Source organism: Heterocephalus glaber, unplaced genomic scaffold (assembly GCF_053883595.1).
Source record: "Heterocephalus glaber isolate CG9 unplaced genomic scaffold, H.glaber_assembly_v1.0 deba00001687, whole genome shotgun sequence".
NCBI classification, from domain to species: domain Eukaryota; kingdom Metazoa; phylum Chordata; class Mammalia; order Rodentia; family Bathyergidae; genus Heterocephalus; species Heterocephalus glaber.
This window is the reverse complement of record NW_028258412.1, coordinates 5,777,408-5,799,415: the sequence shown is the minus strand read 5'-3', so window position 1 is coordinate 5,799,415 and position 22,008 is coordinate 5,777,408. Positions and strand designations below refer to the sequence as shown.

The 22,008-nt window shown below is 46.2% G+C and overlaps 2 pseudogenes; one reads left to right on the top strand and one right to left on the bottom strand.

Moving 5' to 3' along the window:
* The first annotated feature begins 16,068 nt into the window (after positions 1–16,068).
* Positions 16,069–18,217, top strand: LOC147821950 (oocyte-secreted protein 4A-like; annotated as a pseudogene).
* A 1,421-nt stretch (positions 18,218–19,638) lies between these two features.
* LOC101703800 (protein SDA1 homolog pseudogene) lies at positions 19,639–21,803 on the bottom strand (annotated as a pseudogene).
* Positions 21,804–22,008: the final 205 nt, after the last annotated feature.

Here is a 22,008-nt window from a genome sequence, read left to right as displayed (position 1 = left end):
CCCCAAAAAACTAAAAAGTTGTTGGATCGGTTGAGATGCTACATGCCTGACACATCATTAAGTGCACCCTAAATGTTAGCTACCACTGTGTTATTTATTCTTGGCAGCAATCCCGCCCTCCCCCCAAAAGGACTGAGAGAGGGTCCAGGAGGAGAGGAAGAACCTTGGGCTGGCTGGGGTCTACCAGCCAGGTACGTAAATCTGCCCAAGGCTCAATTTTCTTGCCTGTGAAATGGGAATGATTTTCCAACCCTTCAGCACCACTTCATCCTCCTCCTCCTCCCCTTCTCCTCCTCCTTCTCTCCACCACTTCTTCTTCTTCCTCTCACTTCACAGTTCTGGGTATGAAACACAGGACCTTGTGCATGCTAGGGAAGTGCTCTGCCACTGAGCTACATCCCCAGCCTTTTTCTTTTTTACTTTGAGACAGGGTCTTACTGAATTGCCCATGATGGCCTCAAACTTGAGATCCTCCCATGTCAGCCTCCCAAGTAGCTAGGATTACAAGGCCACCTCTTGGGACATTGAAGCTCAGTCAGACCCTGGACTTTACCAGATGGAGATAAAGGGTTGGATATAGGGAAGAGGGGAGGGTTGGAATGTTCCCCCTGTCTTCCCCCAGAGGGGCTGGCATCTGCTGGTACTTGTGTCCTGAGTACAGATTTAATTCAAGGGATTTCCCAGGGAATAGACCAGGGTCTGCGGCAGTATCCCCACTTCCCTGAAGCTCAGAACCCAGGAGAAGGGATGGAGACCCTTCACCCTACCCTAGCTATGCAGGCTGTCAAGTCCTCACCTGGGCCTCAGTTACTTCATCTGTGAAATGGGAGACTAAACGGCCTCCCAGTAGGGTTGTGCAGAGGCTGACAGTGACCGGAAACAGGGCCTACACTTTGTACATGAGAACCATTCTCTACTGTCGTTAATATCATCTATCAGGGGCCTTTTAGCACCTCAACTTAATGATCTTATAACAAATTATGTAGGGGCCACCTTGCCGTTCCTGCCCTAGGCTATCAACTTCCCTATGGCATGTCCTGGATGTCCCCTCCCACCCAGCCCTTCTTAGACCTGCCCCAAGGGCTAGAAGCAGCTCACTGAAGCTGCACCCCCTGCTCTGTCCCCTTTCTCCAGATCCAGCCACAGAAGGCATGACCCATGGGACCAGGCAGGGACTGAAGGCTTCCTCAGCTTTTCCTTCCCTCAGCTGCAGGGGAAGGTCACCAGGCCAACCCCAGCAGCCCTTTCTGGGCTTCAGTTCTCACTGCGGCTGAAGCCAGCAGAGCCCAACTCAGCATCTCCTTCCCATCCCTCCCTCTGCAGAGCTGCAGCTGGCCAGGGACCCAGCCAGGGCCACCACAGCCTCTGCAGCATCCCATGCTGTGGGGGGCAGAGGATGGGGATCTGCTTCCTCTCTCCAGACCAACAGCCGCATTGCCTGATTTATGGCTCCCTCTGGGCTCCCTCGAGCAAAGCTGCCTGCACACTGCTCCTTCTGGACCATTCTTGTCTGGAGCCCTCCTTCCAGGCAGGCAAGTTGGATCAGGCCCCACCTGTACCCTACAACAGGCACTGGGGACATTAGGCAGGTTGTGCAGTAAGGATAGCTTCCATCCCAGCCTTGCCTTGCTGGGTTGTGTGGCCTGAAGTGGCTTAACAGGCCCCTCTGGGGCTCAGTTTCCCCATTTGTAGAGTGTGAATGATCTTGAAGGTGTCATCACTGATGCCTATGCTTCTGCTGTCCCTTCACCTCCCCCTCCTCATAAGTCTTTGGTTTTGGAACTGAGTCTTCTGTGTGTCTGTACAGGGGCTTTAGCAACCGGGCCAGGCAGCAGGAGAGAGGTAGGACCGGATGAGTGATGGGGGTGGAGGAGAAGCCCAGCTCTGGAGTCCCATCACCTTGGGTAGGACTCCTGCCTCCCCGAGTGCCTCCAATCCTAGACCCTCGGTCTCCTCATCCACAAAATAGGGAGAGTCGGACCTGCTCAGCTCTGGAAGGTGACAGTAGGAGTCTCCTGTCTCTTTGAGGCCTGGGCTAGCATCTCCCAAGCCTGGTTCCCATGTCCACACCCTGCAGAAGTGGGAAGATGAAAGAGGCACCATGGGTGGGTGTTAAATGACCAAGGTGGTAGTAGGGTGCCATGTGGGCTGGTGCCTCCAGGTGATCTGCCTGATTCTAGCTCAGTGGGTGGAAGAGGGGAGGCCAGAACCAGCCCCAAGACCAGGAATGTATAAAGGAGGGCATAGGACCGTCGAGAGCTTGATGACCTGTTTGCTCATGTGTTCAACCTCCCAGAAAATATTTAGTCAACTTGTTCTCCTTATGGCCACTGTGCACCTACAGAAGGTAGTCCTAAATACCTGTGTTTTAACTTGCTTTTACGGTCACAACACTAATGTAAAGTAAGTGGAGTAAGTGCTGTTCACCTCATTTGACACAGAGAGATTAAGTAACTTGCCTCAGGCCACACAGCTGATAAGTGATAGACCGGGGATCTGAAACCAGGCAGTCCCCCAAAGTCTGTCCTCGGTGCCAGCCTCCCAGCTTCTCATTCTGGGACAACTGTAGAATCTCATACCTCTAGCCTTTGCTCTTGCTGCTTCCCCTGTCCCTGACTCCCTTTCTCCTCTGACTGGCCCACTGTTAGTCATCCTTCAAGACTGCACTGTGGCACTGCCTCTTCCAAGAAGCCTTCCTTGATGCCCTCCCTGAGCCCGCTCAGCGCTGTCTCCCCCATTGGACTCTCATGCCTCTTGTAAGCAACCGTTAACGAGTATGCCTCCTCCTCTGCCAGACTCATGCCCCCTTCACTGGGGCACCCCATGCCTGGCAGAAGCTGTTTTACAAGTAGGTCTTGGGGAAGTTTTGAATGCCCAAATTTTGAATGTTGATGACCTTGGGAACTATGGGAAAAAAATTTTTTTTTGTACTGAGGATCAAACTCAGGACCTTGCGCTTGCGAGGCAGTTGGTGGAACCACTGAGCTAAATCCCAGGCCAGGAAAATTCTATCTCTGCTTCACAGAGGAAAAAGCCAGAGCATGGAGCAGTGACATGTTTTTCGCAAGTCATAGAGATAGTGGCGACCGTGCTGGCAATTGCTGGAATGGTCTCCATCTGGAAGACAAGATCCTAGAAGGTGGCAGGAGACTGAGGGAACGAGACATTACTATTGCCTGGCTAATGATTATGATAATGATAATAGCAATATCATTTTAGGAGCTTTTATTATGTGCCAAGCGTCATGCTAAGCACTTCACACTCATGCTCTCATTTATGCTTCACCTTATGCTATGGAGTTAAGTGCTATGATTGACCCTGTTTTATAGCCTGAGGAATAGAGGCTGAGTGAGATTGTGTGGCATCCTCAAGGTAACAGAGCAACGACTTACCAAACCAGAGTCTAATTATTTTTTATGTGTGGTGCTGGAAATGAAACAAACCCTCTACTACTGAGCTATGTCCCCATCGTAGGGTTTATATTACAAATCTTTCAAAAATCCAAAAGCCTTCAGACAAAGGCTAGACAGCATAAAGTGTTTCCTCTTCCATCTCCTGCTCCCCAGGTCCTCCCCAAGAGGCAACCAGGATGACCTGAGTTGCAGAAATCCTTCTGAGCAGGTGTTTTTCATCCTCAGACAAGCCCCATGTGTGTTATTCAGAGCCAGGTTTAAACCAATGCCTGTGAAATACCCTTCACCCCAGGGTTCCTCAGGGCTTGGGACAGCCCTGGCAGAGATGTGGAGCCACCAGGGGCCTCTCTCTCCCCAAATTTGAGTTCCCCACTGTTATCATTTTAGATCTCAAATGTCCCCCAAAGTCTCATGTGTTCAGAAGTGGGGCTTTTGGAAGGTGATTGGATCATGAAGTCCTAACTTCATCGCTGGATTACTCCATTGCTGAGATCATAATTTTTTTTTTTGCCAAGATAATAAGTTGATGGCATTGCTGGGAGATAAGGGAAACAGGAAGGGAAGTCTAGTTGAAGAGAGTGGGTTCTTGGGCTGTGACCTTGGTGACTATATCTTGTCCCTGACCCCTTCTGATTTTTTCCCTCGCTCTGTGCTTTCCTGCTGCCATAAGGTGAGCGGGTTTTCTCCACCACACCCTTTTGCCATGATATTTTATCTGACCTCAGACTTAGACCAATGGAACCAGCCAACAATGGATTGAAACCATGAGCTCAAATAAATAATACCTCATTTAAGTTGTGTGTCAGATATTTTGTCACAGTGATGAAAAGATGATTACCACATCTTCCTCTCCAGGTCCTCCTCCCACTGCTGCTGGGCCTCCCTAGTAGCCTCCACTTCTGGCAGGGCTGCCTGCTTGGCTGTACCCTGCTGGCTATGGAAGAGGCTAGACTCTGGCCCCCAAACCCTGGCAAGCTTTGCTGGTGCAGGGCTGCAGCAGGCTGTTGGGGGGTCTTCCTTTGGCCCAGTCTAACACCTGCTTCCTTATCCTTCCCAGAGGCAGCCCAGTGTGGGGAAGCAGCCTGTGCAAAGGCACAGGGACAGAGTGAGTGGGCTCAGGGAAGGGCATGTGGTGAGGGCAGGAATAGGCAGGAATGCCTCTGTGGGCCTGAGTCCCAGCTCCACCCCTCCAGGTGGTTCTGCCTCCATGAAGGGCCTCTGTTCTCTCTGAGGATTAAGAGATGGTGTTCAGGGGCCGGGGAATTAGCTCCCTGGTTCTGGTGCCTGCTGCTCAAGCGCAAGGTCCCAAGTTTGATCCCCGGTACCAAAAAAAAAAGAGAGAGAGATGGTGTTCAAACCTGCTTGGGAATGTAGGAATCCTTCCCTAATGGTAGCTGAGTGTTTTTGTTTTTGTTTATTTGCCCACTACTGGGGATTAAACCTAGGACCTTCTCACTGAACTACATCTCAGTTCCTTTTCTACAATTTTGAGACAGGGCCTCACAAGTCACTAAGTGGTACAGGCTGGGGTTGAGCTTGCAACCCCCGTGCCTCAGCCTTCCAGTATGCTGGGATTACAGGCATGTGCCCAGCTGGTTGTTTGAATTATAGAAGCTCAGGGCTTTCCCACTACCCTAACCTCCCATCAGACTCCCTGATGAACAGCAGGGATGCCAGACCGTTGGAGCCTGTGCTCAGTAGTCTCGCTTCCCTTCCCAAAGGCAGAGGGAGCTGAGTGTGCATTGACAGTAGGTGGTATTGTTGTTATTGTTGCTACTCTTACTCAGTGCTCAGTCCTATCAGCAGAGACCCAGTACCCCCACCCACCCCACTCTCTCTATGAATCTCACTAGGGGGAAGGGCAGCAGTGGATGCGTGCACTGCTTTGGAAGGTGGGGGAGAGTGCTAACAGGGCAGAAGGTGGGTACATATTACAGAGCTAGGAATCAGGGGTCTGAGTTCCCCTCTTGCTTCCTCAGGAGCTTTGGGCTTGCCTGGGCCTCAGTTTCCTTCCCTCTGAAGTTGGCATGTTCTTCCCTCTCACATTAACCTTGTAGGATTTGGGGTGATAAGAGAAGGGAATGCATGAGAATAGAGTATATGCTGTGTACGAAGTAGGTGTCTTGAGTGGACAGTCCACCATGTGGCGAATAGACCAGCTTGGTTCTGCCCCCAAAAGACAATAAAGAGATTTGGTTTGGAAATAGATAATAGTGATGGTTCTACAACATTGGGAATGTAATTAATGCTGCTGAATTGTGCACTTAAAAACTTGTAAAGATGGGGCCAGGAATTTAGCTCAGTGGCACCACGCCTGCCTTGCAAGTGCAAGGTCCTGAGTTCAGTACCTAAAAAAAATCTTGTAAAGATGACACATTTTGGTTGATATACATTTTACACAACTGTTTTTAGGCAGGATCCTTCTGTGTTGCTGAGGCTTGATTCAAACCCATGGGGTAAATCCTGCTGCAGCCTCCTGGGTACCTAGGACACCATCAACCATGTCTTGTTTACACAATTTTTTAAAATGTGGAGTAAAAGCCAGCTGTAGTAATGCATTCCTATAATCTCGGCACTCTGGGAGGTTGAGGCAGAAGGATCCAAAGTTTGAACCCAGACTAGGCAACTAAGCAACTTAGTAAGACCTTGTCTCAAAATAAAAAATAGAAAAGGGCTGGAGATATAGTTCAGTGTGAAGGCCCTGGATTTAATCCCCAGTCCCCCAACACCCCCCCCGCAAAAAGATTTGAAGTGGTGGCTTTGTCAGAAAAACAAGAGATCACAACAAGAATAATTTGGAAAGCCAAATGGGGGATGGGCTGTGCGTGCGTGTGTGTGTGTGTGTGTGTGTGTGTGTGTGTGTGTGTGTGAGAGAGAGAGAGAGAGAGAGAGAGAGAGCGAGAGACAGAGACAGAGAGAAAGAGATCTAGATCCACAGAGGATAGGCTGCATGGAGTTAACGGATATTTGGAGAATCCTAGCCCCTGCACACCCAGGACTCTTTCCACTCTTCAGTGCCTCGAATTGCCTAGACCTCACCAGAGTCCACTGGCAAAGGAACCTGGGAAATGTAGTTTGCAGAGGTGAACCCTCTGAAGGCTAAGCAGGGCTGAAGAAGGGCAGGGCTGAGATCACATAGCAAATGACCAAATGACTGGGATATTTGTCAGTATTAAACAACTGGGCAATTTAACATAAAAATCTGGATTCTTAGTTCCTCTGAAAACATCAAAGTCTCCTTTGGGTCCACCAAATTAGTGGTCTATCCAAAGACAGGGAAAGGAAAAGAAGATAGGGTAAGGTAAATGTGTTCCTGAGGCCCATCTCTACCAGGTTGTGCTGTGGCCTTGACGAGCCAGGCTAATGAGTCCTGCGAAACCTATAGTGCCAGTGTTCTGACCAGCTCTCCACAAGGTGTGAGTTGACCCCATGTCCTTCAGGGCAGGAGTCGGAGGAGGAGAAGCCATATGGACCTTGAACTGGGTGGGTGGGGGGCACAACTGTCCCTTAGAAATGGGTATCTGGGACTGTGGGGACCTATTATAACTTTTGGAGATTATCTGGTTTTGTAGGGGTTTTGTTTGTTTTTGTTCTCTTTCTGAGGCTTCTGGGTCCTTGTTTCAGGCAGAATCTTTTTAAGAAAGTCCAGAATCTTCCAAGAAAAACTCCCATTTAAATTCATGGCAGAACTATCCTGGCAGATGAAGTGGGATTTTCTCATCCCTGAGAGGGACACAGAAGAACTCAGGATGGGTCTCCTACCTGCCCAAGGTCACATGTGGAGTCTGAGGAGAGCTGTGCTTGGGCCACAGGCTCTTGGCTCCCAGGAAGCTGAGGGTGCTGGCTCTATAGCTCAGTGACCTCAAAAAAACTCCCTGCACCTTGGAGAGCAGCTTCCTCTTGCTAGCAGGAGATACCAGTACCTCTTTTGCAGGGTCACAGGGTTGTGGGAAGAAGTGGAAGGGGCTTTGTGTGTCAGGTGCCTAGAAGTGCTTGAGGTTGTCATAGTTACCAAGATGCTGTAATGACTGAGGCTGCCCTCTAACCCCTAAGAAGGGGAGGACTCCCCAGCTTTCTTACTCTGCTCTTCCAGCTCCCTCCCAGGCAGCACACTAGCAAGAATTTGTCCTCTGCAGGGATGTTCAGGAAGAAAGTCTCCTTTTTTGATGAGACAGTGATGAGGTGATGTCTGGGTTTTTTATATCCCCATTGCTGAACTGGTGCCAGACACCAGAGTCCAGGCCGGATCCCATGAGCTACATTTGTCTTCTGGGCTCCTGGTCCTGAAGGGGACTTCCCAGGGGTCCACTTTGAGACCCACCATCTGGGAAGAAGTTAGATGGGGCAAATGAATGCAACTCCAAGACCTACCACCTCCACTGAGGACCAGGCAGGGTCCTTGAGAGCCTACTTCACTCACATCTGTTCTTTGGGGGTTTTTGAGATGGTCTTGCTATGTAGTTCAGGCCAGCCTTGAACTCACTATATAGCCCAGCTTGGTCTCAAACTCACGGCAATCCTTCTGCCTCAGCCTCCCGAGTGCTGGGGTTGTAGTCAAGGGTGTTTTTTTGTTTTGTACCTGGGGATTGAACTCAGGACCTTGAGCTTGAGAGGCAGCCGGTGGCACCACTGAGCTAAATTCCCAGCCCTAGTCAAGGCTGTTTTTTAAAAAAACAAAAATTATTGTTATTATTTTCTTCTTAACTAAAGTAAGAAGCCCTCTGCAGTATAGGCAATACCACTAACCCTCTGAGAAGGCAAACTGAGGCCTAGATTGGGTAATCACCTTGTCCATAGAGACGCAAGGCCAAGTATCGTCATGATTCTAGTCCTGTTGATGGATTGTGAATCAAACTTCAGAGGCCTGATCCTCATTACCATTCTGGGTCCATGGTTGACTCACTTTGCTCAACAAAGGATAAATGGGCTGGAGAATTTGAGATTGTTGTTGATAACATTATGGGATGGTGTTTAAATGGGAAAAGAATTCCTAAAAGTAACACACACCTATTTAAAAAAAAGAATGTCTAAGGTATGCAGTGAAAGCCTTTGCAATCCCACTCTCTAGAGGGAAGCTCTGGAATCATTTATTATAGATTCCTTCAGATTTTTCTTTGCATTTACAAGTGTATGTTAATACTTATGTTTTGTTTGTTTTGTTGAGACAGAGTCTTGCTATGCAGTTCAGGCTGACCTTGAACTCACTATGTAGCCCAGGCTGGCTTTGAATTCTCTGGCCTCCTGCCTCAGCCTCCCAAATGCTGGGATTACAGGTGTGCACTGCCATGCCTGGCTTTTTAAATTTTAAAAATTTGTTTGAATATTTCTGTTTTTAAAAGATTACAGTATACATTCTGTTCTACAACTTGTTTTTGCAAATAACAGTAGCTCTTTGGGTCTAGGTATATAGCTCAGTCATGCTAGAATGTATGCTTAGCATGGAGAAGGCTCTGGGTTGGATCCATGGCACCAAACACCCTCAAGTAACCAAAAAAACAAAAACAAAAAACACTCAAGTAAGCAAAAAAGAAAAACAAAAAAACAGTAGCCCTTGAGATGTGAAAATTCTTAACCTGGGAGATTCATGACAGATGTTGTAGGGGAAGTGGCTGGTAAAATTTTGTGTCATGCGTGTGTGTGTGTGTGTGTGTGAGCATTTTTTTTTTAGAGGTAGTGACTGTGACTTTCATCAGAATCTTCAGAAAGATCTAGACTTAAGCCCCTTCTTTTTCAAACGGGGAAAGGAAGGTCCAAAAAGGAACGAACCAGGTGAAATGAATGGTGAGCCCAGTCCCACCCAGGCCTTGGGGTGAGGACATGCTTGCTGCTTTGTCTGGTCCTGGGTGTCCTGTGTTGATCTCAGAGAGGAGCCAAATCCTACAGGGCCAGAAGGAGTGTAAGGGAGTCAGCCTGCCCAAACTACCAGGCTGAGCCTCTGCAGTCCTTACCAGGAGATTTACAGCTGCCAGGAGCTTGGGAAGGTTACAGAGGAAACGCCTCTGTGGTGCAGTACCCAGGGAGCCTACAGTGCCGCCATGGTCTTGGCTCCTCTGAGCTCTGGAAGCCCTCTCGGGGGCAGGCCTTGAATGTGAAGGTGAGGAATAGGCAGACCAGAACCCCCATACTGTTGCACAGACCCTGGGCAGAGTGTTGAGCACAAGGCCTGGCCGGCTCCTGCTACTGTGGCTATGAGCATTATTAATTGATGCAGTTGGACAGGTGTTATGGAGTTTGGATGCCCCAAGGCTCTTCTGGTGGCAGTGGGATGGTCTCATATCACTAATAACAACAACTACCATCCTCTGAGCAGGTCTTCTATGCCAGCCCTATGGCAAGCATTGTACCTGCACACACTTCAGCCTTGAATCAACCCAGCCACTGCAAACCCTGTGGAGAGGCCCTGTTCCTCTCCCCACTTTACAGTGGCTCAGAGAGGCCAAAAAGCCTGCACAAGGTTGCTGAAAATATAGATTAGTGGTAGTGTGCTTGCTTAGTGTATGTTCAATCCCTAGCACAGAAAAGCATTAAAAATTTAAAAATAAAAACAAACCCAAAAACCCGCACAAGGCCAAGCCCAGTGGACAGTGAGTGGAGATTTGTGCCTGGTATGCCCAATTCTGGTGACTCCAGCATCAGCCTCAGGCTGCTTCCTCAGTCCTTCTAGAGAGGGGTGGCCACCTGGCTCAGAGATGGCCCCTGGAAGGTGGAAATGGTGTAGTTTTTGTCCTGTTTTTTTTTTTTTTAATCACAAGCTCATGTCACTTTGGAGTTAAGCGAAAAAGCTAGGGGCTGGGGATTTAGCTCAGTGGTTTTGCCACCTGCTGTGAAAGGACCCGAGTTCAATCCCCAGTACCAAAAAAAAAAAAAAGAAAAAGAAAAAGCTAATATTTGTTTTCCGGTACTAGGGATGTTACCCAGGGCTTTGAATGTGGTAGGTAAGTGCTCTATCACTGAGATATATTCCCAGCCCATTAATCAATCTATTTATTCATTCTCTCTTGTTTTCAGACAAGGTCTCACTATGTAGTCCAGGCTAGCTTCAAACTCGAAGTGACACTCCTGTCTCAGCCTCCTGAATGTTGGGATTATAGGCATGTGCCACCATACTTGGCTCATTCATTTTTTTTTTTTTGGTACTGGGGATCAAACTCAGAAACTTGCACTTTCGAGGCAGGCGGCGGAACCACTGAGCTAAATCCCCCACCCCACATTCATTTATTTTTGTGTGTATGTGATACTGGAAATTGAAATCAGGGCCTTTGCACAGATCTGTGTCACCAGCCCCTTTTTATTTTTTATTTTGAGACAGGATCTTACTAAATTGCCAATGCTAGGCTAGAATTTGTAATCATCCTGCCTCAGCCTCCCAAGTAGCTGGGATTACCTGAGTATGCACGATGCCTGGCAAACTTTTTTAAAATCTGTATTTCTGAAATGATTAGCAAGGAGGCCAGCTTAGAGCTCTACATGTAGAGTTCTACCTGTGGGCAACCCACCAGGTACCTCCTTCCTCAGGCCCAGCCTTCAGAGCCCAGAAAAGCTCCTTCCACTGTGTTCTTTGCCTGCAAACAGGGCAGGTGTCCTAGAGGAGGAGGCTTATGGGCTGGTGGGAGCAAGGTGGCTGGACAGTGGCAAGAAGACCTAGCATGAAGTGTATAGCTTAGAAAAAGGCCAACAGGTGTGCATGAGCATGGGCTGTTCTTGGAATAGGAAGACAGGCTCAGGAAGGCCCAGTATCCATAGGGGCAATAAGAAAAACTGCTTTACATGCATAGTACTTGGAGTGGGTGCCTGTTTGCTCTCACTGACTGAAGACTCCTGGCAGATGGGCCTGGGTCCAAGCACACAGAGGATGGAGCAATTGGACCTCAACAGCATAGTTGAGAGCAAGGGCTTTGGAGATAGAGGGCTGAGTTCAAATCCTGCCTTCACCACTGACTTGCTCTATAGTCTAAGTGACTTTACCCAATGAAGCCTTATTTGCTTTACCCAGCCTCCTGAGGGCTTGAAGGTGTTCTGCGACTGTCAAGGGAAGCCCCAATCTCAGATAGTATTATTTTTGTTCATTTGGAGCCCAGAATACAGTAGATGCTCCATAAATCTTTAAATTTTGTTTATGGAACCATCTGTGTGAAGGCAATCTGTGTTAATTGTAGAAAATTTAGGAAATGTATATAAGCAAAAAAAAATGTAAGAGTTATCTGTGATGTCACTGCTGCTAACATTTGGGTCTTTTCTTTATTGGTGTCAGTACATTCTGAGTTTTTAATCAATGTTTTAAAATTAAGGCAGAGGGCCAAGGATTTAGCTCAGTGGTGCCACACCTGCCTGGCAAGTGCAAGGTCCTGAGTTCAATTCCCCGGAACCAACAAATAAAAATAAAATAAAATAAAGGCAGAATTCATATATCATAAAATTATCTATAATAAAGTATACAATTCAGTGGTATTTGGTACATTTACAATGATTTTTGTTGTTTTTGTGATACCAGAGGTGGAATCCAGGGCCTCATGCATGCTAGGCAAGTGCTCTACCACTGAGCTACACCTCCAGCCCTTCAGTGTTTAGAACCATTGCCTTCATCTAGTTCCAAAACACTTCCATCAGCCCAAAGAGAACCCCATGCCCATTAGGAGAACCCCATGCCTGTTAGCAGTCCCTCCCCATTCTCCATTTCCCCTACTCTCTGGCCATTAGCTTTCTGTCTCTATGGATTTACTTATTCTGGACATTTCATTTGAATGGAATCAGCAAGATTTGTCCTTTTGTCCTTCCTTCACTTAGAATGCTGTTTTTAAGGTTCATCTTTGTTGAAGTATGTAATAGTATGACATTCCTTTTAAGGCTGAATAACATTGTATTTATATGAATGCACAATATTTTATCAGTCCACTCATTAGTTTATGGATGTTTGGGTTTTTCTTTCTTTTGGCTCTTATACATTTTTTTTTTTTGTACTGGGGATTGAACTCAGGACCTTCCGCTTGCAAGGCAGGTGGCGGAACCACTGAGCTAAATCCCCAGCCCTCCATTTTTTTAAAAAATGAGAAAAAGAACACAAAATTTATTACATGCCTAAGGCACAGGAATATTAGACTCCAGGAATAGGCTCCATTTTTAAATTAGAAAAGTTCTTCTACAAACTCATGTTTGCAACAAAATAAACAAATCCATCAATACAAAGGAGAAAAGAATATAGTTTTAAGACTACTTGCTTGTCTTTGTCTTTCATAGCAGAAACAGAACTGTTCTCATAATACTCTGCTCCTGACAGTAATTCCGCTGTTTTAAGCAGGAGGATTCTGCGGAGCAAGGGAACCCGGTACACAGGCCTTGCAGAATCCCTCAAGGTGTCTGGTTTTCTGAGCTTGGGCACGATGTTTTCCTGGCCTCTGTGCCAGGCCTGGGAGGAGGCTCTCCATCCAGTTCCGTACACAGGCCATCCAAAGATGTCACTTCCACCAGGTTCTGGACTCCACTTTGTCCATCTCAACAGGACCTGGCTCATCCATTCCATTTTTCAAACTATAGCTCAATCTGGGCCAAAGATAACACATCTCCCTGCCATGCCTCGAGGCCAAAGCTACACTGAGATACACACTTTGCAGCAGGAGTTCACATTGACCTGGGTACAAAAGGTCAGCAGCTTCAGTGCAGTCTGATGATGGGAACCAAGGAGACAGGGGCACCTTTCAGCCCCACTCTTTGGTGATGTCTCCTCAGACTTTGGTGCCTGAGATGGGACACAGGTGCCAATAGCATCCTCTGAGAACAGCATCTACTTGGCACCCAGGTAGGTGAGCCAGGTGGGGCCAAGGGGATCACCCAGCCTGGGGGTTACTGGGTAAGGGATGGGCAGAAGCCCAGCACTAGAAGGACACCGAAGCAACAGCTTTCAAAGAGCAGCTCCATGAGAGGCTCCTAGGTTTTCCACTATCTAGTGAGCTTGGGAGGCTGGAGACTGAAGTTTGAGCAGTTAGCCCTTCTCCTCTTAGTTACTTGCTATGGTTTGGATCCTGAGTGTCCCCAAAGACTCATGTGTTAGAGGCTTGGTTGCCAGCCTGGCCCTACTAGGAGGTAGTGGAACCTTTAAGAGGTGGGGTCTAGTGGGAAGTCTTTGAGTCATTAGGGGCCTGCCCTTGAAGGGGATTGTGGGGGGGGGGCACACTGATCTCTCCCTCTTGCTCTTTCACATCCTGGCCATACAAGATAAGCAGATTTAGGGCCAGGGATTTAGCTCAGTAGTTTTGCCACCTGCTGCGCAAGCGCAAGGACCCAAGTTCAATCCCCAGTACCAAAAAAAAAAGATAAGCAGATTTGCTCTATCATATGGTCCCAACATGATGTGGTGCCTTACTACAGGCCCAGATTAATGGGCTAAGGAGTCATGGATTGAAACCTCTAAAACTGGGAGACAAAACAAGCCTTTTCTCTATAAGTTGATTATCTCAGGTATTTGTTATAATAACAAAAATGATTAACACATCACCCAACAAAGAAGTGTATGATGATGTTCCTACTTGGCCTGTGCTTGAGTCACTCTCTTACCCTGATTAGGCTTGCAAGGGGGTCCCTGCTGTGTACTTGGGGTCTCTGAAACATTTATGGTGGGTCCACCATATGCCATCCTCCCAGGTGGCCTCCTGGGATGCCCTGGTAGGCAGCACCTGTGGTGGAGAAGAGGGAGTCTGAGCCTCAGCAGCTAAGGGAGCAGATAAGCAGACAGGTGGACTCAACAAGTGTTGGGGACCAGCCATGCTATACACAGATTGGTGGGGGCCAGGCCACAGGCCTGGAAGTCCTCAGGCTCTGTGTTAACTTGTCTGGGGAACAGAGAAGTGTGGGAAAGAGATAGATACAGCACTCCTGAGGCAAGATAACAGTCTGCCGAGGGCAATATAAAATGCAGACATTCTGGTGTGGGGAAAGGCCTTAACTTGTTCCCCTTTGAGATGCTAAGCTTGGTCCTTATCTGGCTATTCTAAACTTATTGCAGTCATCTTCCTGGAATAATATACTACCCCCTCTCCTGTGCTTCTTGTTGATTATAAAAGAAGGCCCAGGGCCGGGGATTTAGCTCAGTGGTTTTGGTGCCTGCTGCGCAAGTACAAGGACCTGAGTTCCATCCCCCGTACGGAAAAAAAAAGCAGGCCCACTGTGAAGTTCATCAAAGCCTATCCACTAGAGATAAGATTCCTCCCGTTCCCCCATTGTACATTGAATATTGTTTCTGTCTCTTTCTTTTATTCCCCATCATTCTCCCTACAGATATTTGCAAGTCTGAAGAGTGCCCAATAAACAAGAAAGGCCAGCCAAGCATGGCTGGGGGCTGGTTGTTCCCCTTCTAGTTCTCAGTCATGACCACTGCTATTTATAGCCTTCCTTGACATTTTCATGCTCAGGTGTTTGTCCACTTCTTGTAGCTTGATAGGTGTGGAGGTGACTATTACCAACCCTGTGTACATGTGAGGTAACAAACAGAGGCTCAGGGACACAAATGACTTGCTTCAAGTCATGTGGGACTGCATAACCTTTGTTCCTTTTCTCCAGCCCCATTGTGATTAAATGTGAGTTAATGGATAAAGATGCTTGTTAGTTTTGGGACACTAGATAAAAATCTGTAACAGACCTAAAGTCCCAAAGTAAACTACTCAACTCCTTGTTTGCCCGAACTGATGTTCTGGACACCACAATCTATAAAACAAGCTGCAAATGTCTGCTGACCATCAATATGTGACAGTCGACCACTAATTTTGTCCCCTTTTCTTTAATTCTATATGTTAACTTCCCCCTCAACCCCCTATAAGAACAGCCTCGGACTCTGAGCCAGTTGCCTCTCTAAGCTATTTTGCTTTGGGAGTGCCGTCTGGTCAGACTAATAAAGGTCTGTTTTACTTTCCAACTTGTCCGGTGTGTTCCCTCCCGGGTGTTCTTCGCTGCAGTCAGCTCCTCGGAGCATTTGGTAAGGCCCTCGGTCTTACAGTCACACAGTGAGCTCTGTCTTCTGACTTTCAACATCCTGCTCCACAGTGAACAGCTCAGGAAAGGGTCCTCTTTCTGTCCCTCTATGCTTAGCCATGGCTTGGCTGTGGCCAAGGTTTATGTCATCCTGATGCTTCACTGTTACAGCCATACCCGTTACTGAGAACCTGCCACAGGCTAGGCACTTTTGTCAGCAACATCTGAAGGGAGAGATTATTATCCCCATTTTACAGAGGAAGGAAAGGAGACACCTACAAGTTAAGAAATTTGTCAAACTACTGGCTGCAGTGGCTCATGCCTGAAGTCCCACCTACTTGGGAGGCTGAGATGAGAGGATCACTTGAGCACAGGAGTTCAATGCCAGTCTGGGCAACACAGGGAGAACTTGTCTCTAAGAAAAAACAAAACAGGGCCGAGGATTTAGCTCAGTGGTTCTGCCGCCTGCCTTGAAAGCGCAAGGACCAGAGTTTGATCCCTGTACCAAAAAAAGAAAAAGCAAAAAAAAAAAACTTGCCCAATGTCACATAGCTAGAACCAGCCCTGCAACCCACATCTCCTTTTTTTAAATTTAGATATAACCACATACTATAACATAGTCACCATGTTAACGTGAAAAATTTGTGTTTCTCTCACTTCCTGTTTCCTGTGGTACCCTGGACGGAGATCTGAAGTGATGTAGAACACTAGTGTGTTAGTTGTGCTCCTCATGGTTTTTGTGTCCATTCATGGTTTTGAAGATGTGATCATAACCTGTACTGAACAGTGGTTACAGGTAAGAGTTAAATGGTAGGTTCTTGGGAATTGCCAGGAACCCCAGCCAACTGAACTGTAGGAACTCGTGGAAAGGAAGCTCCCCCGCCACCATCCCAAGCTCCTAGGGCAGAGAAGGTAAGCCAGTCCCAGAACCTGGAAGGAAGCTCCCCCGCCGCCATCCCAAGCTCCTAGGGCAGAGAAGCTGAGCTGGTCCCAGAACCCAGAAGGAAGCTCCCCCGCTGCCATCCCAAGCTCCTAGGGCAGAGAAGGTGAGCCACGTGGGCGCCAGAAGCACCCCTACACACACCGTGCCCTGGAAATGAGAAGACGCATAAACAAGCCTCAAAAACAGACTTCTGGATCACCTACAGCAACCCTAAAGGAACTCGCTATACCACAACCCTAAGGTTGATGGGTTACTTTGAGTATTTTTATCCTCTCTTTCATTGTGGAATCAAAACTGAAGTATGCTCATGGGGTATTCTCACTGAAAGTTCAATCATTTATGAACCAGCAAATTCAGATGTCTGGGGTTCCTTACCAATATCATGCTATATTCAAAGATCTTTTTTTTTCTTTTGGGGTACCAGGCATAGAACTTGGGATCTTGTGCTTTTGAGGCAGGCTGTGGAACCACTGAGCTAAATCCTCAGTCCCTGAAGATCATTTACATTAATGTAGTGAAAAAAGGTAAAAGACAATAATGGTCAAGGATCCAGAAAATCAGGAGGAAAGAAAAGTTCAACTTCACATGAAGTAGAAAACTTGGAGACCCATCCAGAAAGGACAGTAAGTAATATTGCAGGACCACATCCATTTTATCCCTTCCAACTTAAGTATGGAAATTTACCTGTAAATTCAGGACAGAGAGGCATCCATACTAACCCTAAATCTGTGGCTCCTGAGGACTGTCCTGTCTGTTGGAGAATGAGTTAATGCCTATGGATATCATTTTTTTTACCTATTTTAAAATTATAATGAAGGATTTTCGGGCCGGGGATTTAGCTCAGTGGTTTCGCCGCCTGCTGTTCGGGCGCAAGGACCTGAGTTTGATCCCCGGTACCAAAAAAAAAAAAGAATTTTCTCTGCCGTCTGTATTTACGAATGTTTTGGTGTATGGGAGAGGGCTGCTTCAGAGTTTAAACTTGTAATGAAGAAATATTTTTAATAAGGGTTTGGAATTTTTTTTTTTTAGAGTAGGAAACTTTATTGAGAAAGATAGCTCCTGAGAGAGATAGGAGGGGACCCTGAAAGTAGGTTGCCTGAAATTCATAATAAAAAAAAAATAAACTGAAAATTTCACTTGATTTCAGTATATTCCCAAGGTTGTGCTACTACTACCTGATTTTAGAATATTTTTATCACCACTGAAAAGAAACCCAGTACCCATTAGCAGTCACTCCCTACTATGGTTTGGAGCATTCCCTAAAGATGCCTGTGTAAAGGCTTGGTCCCCAGGTCAGTGGTGTCAGAATGTGTTGTGGACTTTTGGAGCTGGGCCTTCTGGGAGGTACTGAGGTCATTAAGGGTGTGTGGGATTCAGACTGTGGTACCCTGGCCACTCTCTTTCTGCTTTCTGACTTTTGCTGTGATCATTTGCTCCATTATGTCTGACCCCCACCTTTTGGCTACCTGCTGCCCTTATCAGAGGCCAGACCAATAGGGGCACTTGCATTTAGACTTGAATGTCCAAACTATGAGCTAAATAAGCCTTCTCACTTTAGTATAAGTTAATTGCCCCAGATTTTTCATTGTAGTAACACAAAGCTGATGTATATACTCCTAATTTCCCCCATCCTCTCTTGGCAAGGCAATCACTAATGTTTCCCTCTACGTAGGTTTGCCTGTTCTGGACATTTCAATAAATAAGATCATACAATGTTTGTCCTTTTTTGTCTGGCTTTTTTCACTTAGTGTAATACTTTCAAGCCTCATGCACATTATAGCATGAATTAGTACTTTATTCCTTTGTATAAATACAGACCTTCCTCTACTGTGTCAGTACAACAATTTTTATCAATTCAAAACCCCAAACTCCGTGCTTTTTCAGGTGCCCTGGATACTAACCCTGTGGCCTTGGGTTGTAGGGACTGTAGCCGCCTTTGCAGGGGTCTCACTGTTTCATATGACTGTATGGCTAAAGAACAATGTGCTACCAAATCAGCAAATGGCTGAAGAAGAAGGTTGGCCAAAGGGTGTGGACATTCAAGGCCCCTGGAGTGGGGCCCTCTATCCCAGGGATTATGGATGGGGCTCAGACTCAGGGTAGAGTTTGCTCAGTGATGGGCCCACTGGCCCTCTTCTTAAAGTTAATAGTGGTGACAGCTTCAAAATAATAACAGTAATAATTCCATCAATTGTGAAAACTAAAAACAGAGCCAGCCACCTACTTGGCTCGATACCTCACTTTTCTGAGCACCTAATATGCACTCAACTTCTAATGGGCTCATTATGTGTGGGTTTGAACTTACATAAGAATCATTTCCCCTGGTTCACATTCCTTATCTCATAGCAACCTTGTAACAGCACCTTCCAAGTAGTTTTTCTTTCTTTCCATGTAGCTAGTTTTCTTTCTTTCTCTCTTTGTGTCTTTCTGTCTCTCTTTCTCTCTCTCTCTCTCTGTTTCTGTGGTACTGGAAATTGAACCAGGACCTTTGCACCTTTATACTGACCTATATCTGCAAATATATATTTATTTATTTTGTTTTTTTGAGACAGGGTCTCACTACATAGGTGAGGCTGGTCTTTTTTTTTTTCACACTTCAGAAACCTTTTATTGAAGACAATGCAAAAAATGGGCTAAAAATATTAGAGTGAAGGGAGGCGAAGGAAACCAATATAAAAAGTAGGCAGCTCAATGATGAAATAAAGACATTTCTTTATTCTTAAGGCAATTTAAAAAGTGAAGTCTTACCCAAAAGCATTTAAATAGCATTGAAAAAAGTACTGAAATAATTTGGATTTAAAAAGCTAAGTTATCTATGTAAACTCTGTACAGCGGGGACCTGTTTTCAGCAGGTAAGCCTATTTACAAGTAAGAACCTCTTACTCTTGTACCATGGCCCTGTTTTAAGAGAATGTCTAACTCACACACTCGTCGAGTTAGTCCGTAAGGCCTCAGTGCTCCTGTATGGACTCCAGGGGACCTATCTCCACTAGAGAACTATTTACACTGCCCTGTGAACACACATATACACACCTGCCCCTGCGAACACCTTGAGGGAAGCATTCAAGTATTATTCAAGTCAATTTTATATCTACAGTGACAATTACAGTAGGCACTCAATGTTAAAATGCATGAATGTTAAAATAAAATAATTTTATACGACTATTTACACTTTGAACATTACCACTTTTACCTATCCCAAATTAAAAACACCAAACTTCTACCAAGTTTACTATGGTTTTACAATATAGTACTTCTGGGACGTTTTAAGATAAATAAACATCCTACATTTATTATTTTTCAGAGTAATTGCACAAATTTAGCATTCTCCTTGGAATGAAAAACTTGCTTGGAAGTTACTTCATTCTTTTCCTCTTTTTCAGAAATGCATCTCGCAGTGTGAGCTGCTTTTCTCGGAAGGATCGCTTGGTTTTAGACCGAACATTCTGGCTGTATCGCATCATCATGAAGTTCTTCTGTTTTTTCTTCTCTTTATTTGTAGAACTGGAAAATGGATTCATTTTGGTTTTCTTCCTCACAAATTCCTTTTGGTCTGTCTTTCCAGCCATTGCAGTTGCTAGCCGTGTCTCCTTGTCAGACTTAGGCTTTTTATGAAGGTGTTCAGTGTCTCGAAGAGACAGTAATTCACCCCTGAGCTCCTCGTCACTGTCTATTTCAATATATTTCCTCTTTTGGGCTTTCCCAGGGGCAGCAGCGAACTCTTTCTTCATTTGAGCCATGCGGATTTTCCGGAAGTCCTCTTGAGTCAAGACCCGGCTGGTGCTGATGGCTGCAGCCTTGGCCCTTCGCTCCTCTGTGGCCATGCTGCTCAGCTTCTGGGAAATCGCTTGCTGTTCTTCGTCAGAGGAGTGGTGCACATCGACCCATTCACTATCGGCCTCCTCTTCTTCACTGAGACTGATACTTTCCCACTCGTCTTCATCATTTTCAGCATCCTCTTCTTTCTCAATTTCCAGAACCTCTGCTCCTGGAATGTAATCTTTAGCATCTAATTCACCATATTCTTGTACTCTTGCTTCTATAGAAGCTTCTGTAAGTTTGCCCCGGAACTTCTTCTGTAACATCTGAGGATTCAGTGTCCAGAAGAGCTGGATCAAAGTTCTAGCAGACATCATGACATTCTTATCTTTGTGTGTCTTATACTGAGCCAGGTCTTGGAGAAGTTTCTCAGTCATGGCTAGAGGACATCGAGCTGTTATCTCTTTTATAGCATTGATACCTACTGTCATGACTTTCCCCCAGTTCTTGTCAGTCACAAAATTGTTGGCCACAGTCATGAGCAATGATTGAATGACCTCTCGGGGTACAAGGTGACAAGAGGCTTGTGCAGCAAACAGAAGGATCTTTGTTACTTCTCTCTGGTGGGGCTGTAGAAACCTTTGCAGAAAGGTGTAGAAATTGAAGAGAAAAAGCTCATGGATTCCCACCAATCTGGAGATAAGTTTCATAAGCATCATCTTCACTTCAAACCTCTCCTTTGAGTTTTCTAGCTGCTTTAGTAGTTTTTCTGCAAAATCTTGGGGATCATGGATCAAGTGAATAGCTGAAAAGTTAAACACCTCTGGCTTTTTCTTCTTCTTTTGTTTCTTGAGCACTTTCATTGCCTTTTCCAACTTCTTCTTATTTTTGGAGCTCTTCTTCCCTGTGGCATATTGCACTAATAGGTCTCTCACTGTGGGTCCTTCATCCTCAGACTCTGAGTCACTGTCCTTTTTCTCATCTTCATCTTTCCCAAGGAAAAATGTCAGAGCAGCAACCAATATCTTGGTGACCTTGGAGAAGCATGCAGTCGTGATAACACTGACGGTTTTGGCATCATTCCGGATGTTCCTCCTGTACAGCTCAATCATCACGTCCAAAGACATCTTAGCTGCAGTTGCACTGCTGTCTCTCAGCATGGTGTACATGAAATTCTGTAGTACTATGTTCACTTTATTGTTCATGTGTTTTGCATCTATATTCTTAATATCAGTCACAATATGTGTGTATAGAGTCTCTCGCAGAAGCTTATCGTGGCAACGCAGAAGTTCAAAGAAGAGCTCCAGCAAACTCGATGGACTGATGAGATTCTTATTTCTCAGCAAGATCAAAGCTTTGCAAAACGTCATCTGCAGATCTGGCTCTACGACAGTGTGATTATAGGAGAGAAGATTTTTTAGCTCTTGAGGGAAGTTACTTAGATGTTCCGGGTAGCAGTGACCAACCTGTGCCATAAACATCACCAGCTCTGCCAGTTCTTTGCTGGGTTTATTTGGTTGTAACTTGAAAATCTCCACATTGGATTGGTAGTGATTATACTCCTGGAGAAACTCCTCGACGTAGGCCGGCGGGTCCCACTTGATCAGATTCTGTAACTGCGGCAGGTTGCTCGGTAGCTTGTTGTTGTTTCTGCTGGACATGTTGGGGACAGTCTGGCTCCCCACGGAGCAGTTCTAGAAAAGCTTGAACCCAGCCGCGGCTGAGACTTCAGCTCAGGTGAGGCTGGTCTTGAACTATGTAGCCCAGGCTGGTCTCAAACTCCTGGTCTCAAAATCCTTCTGCCTCAGCCTCCTGAGTGCTAGGATTATAGGTGTGTGCTACCATGCCTGGCATATTTATCTTTTTTTTTTTTTTTTTGGTACCAGGGATCAAACTAGGGACCTTGCACTTGCAAGGCAGGTGGCAGAACCACTA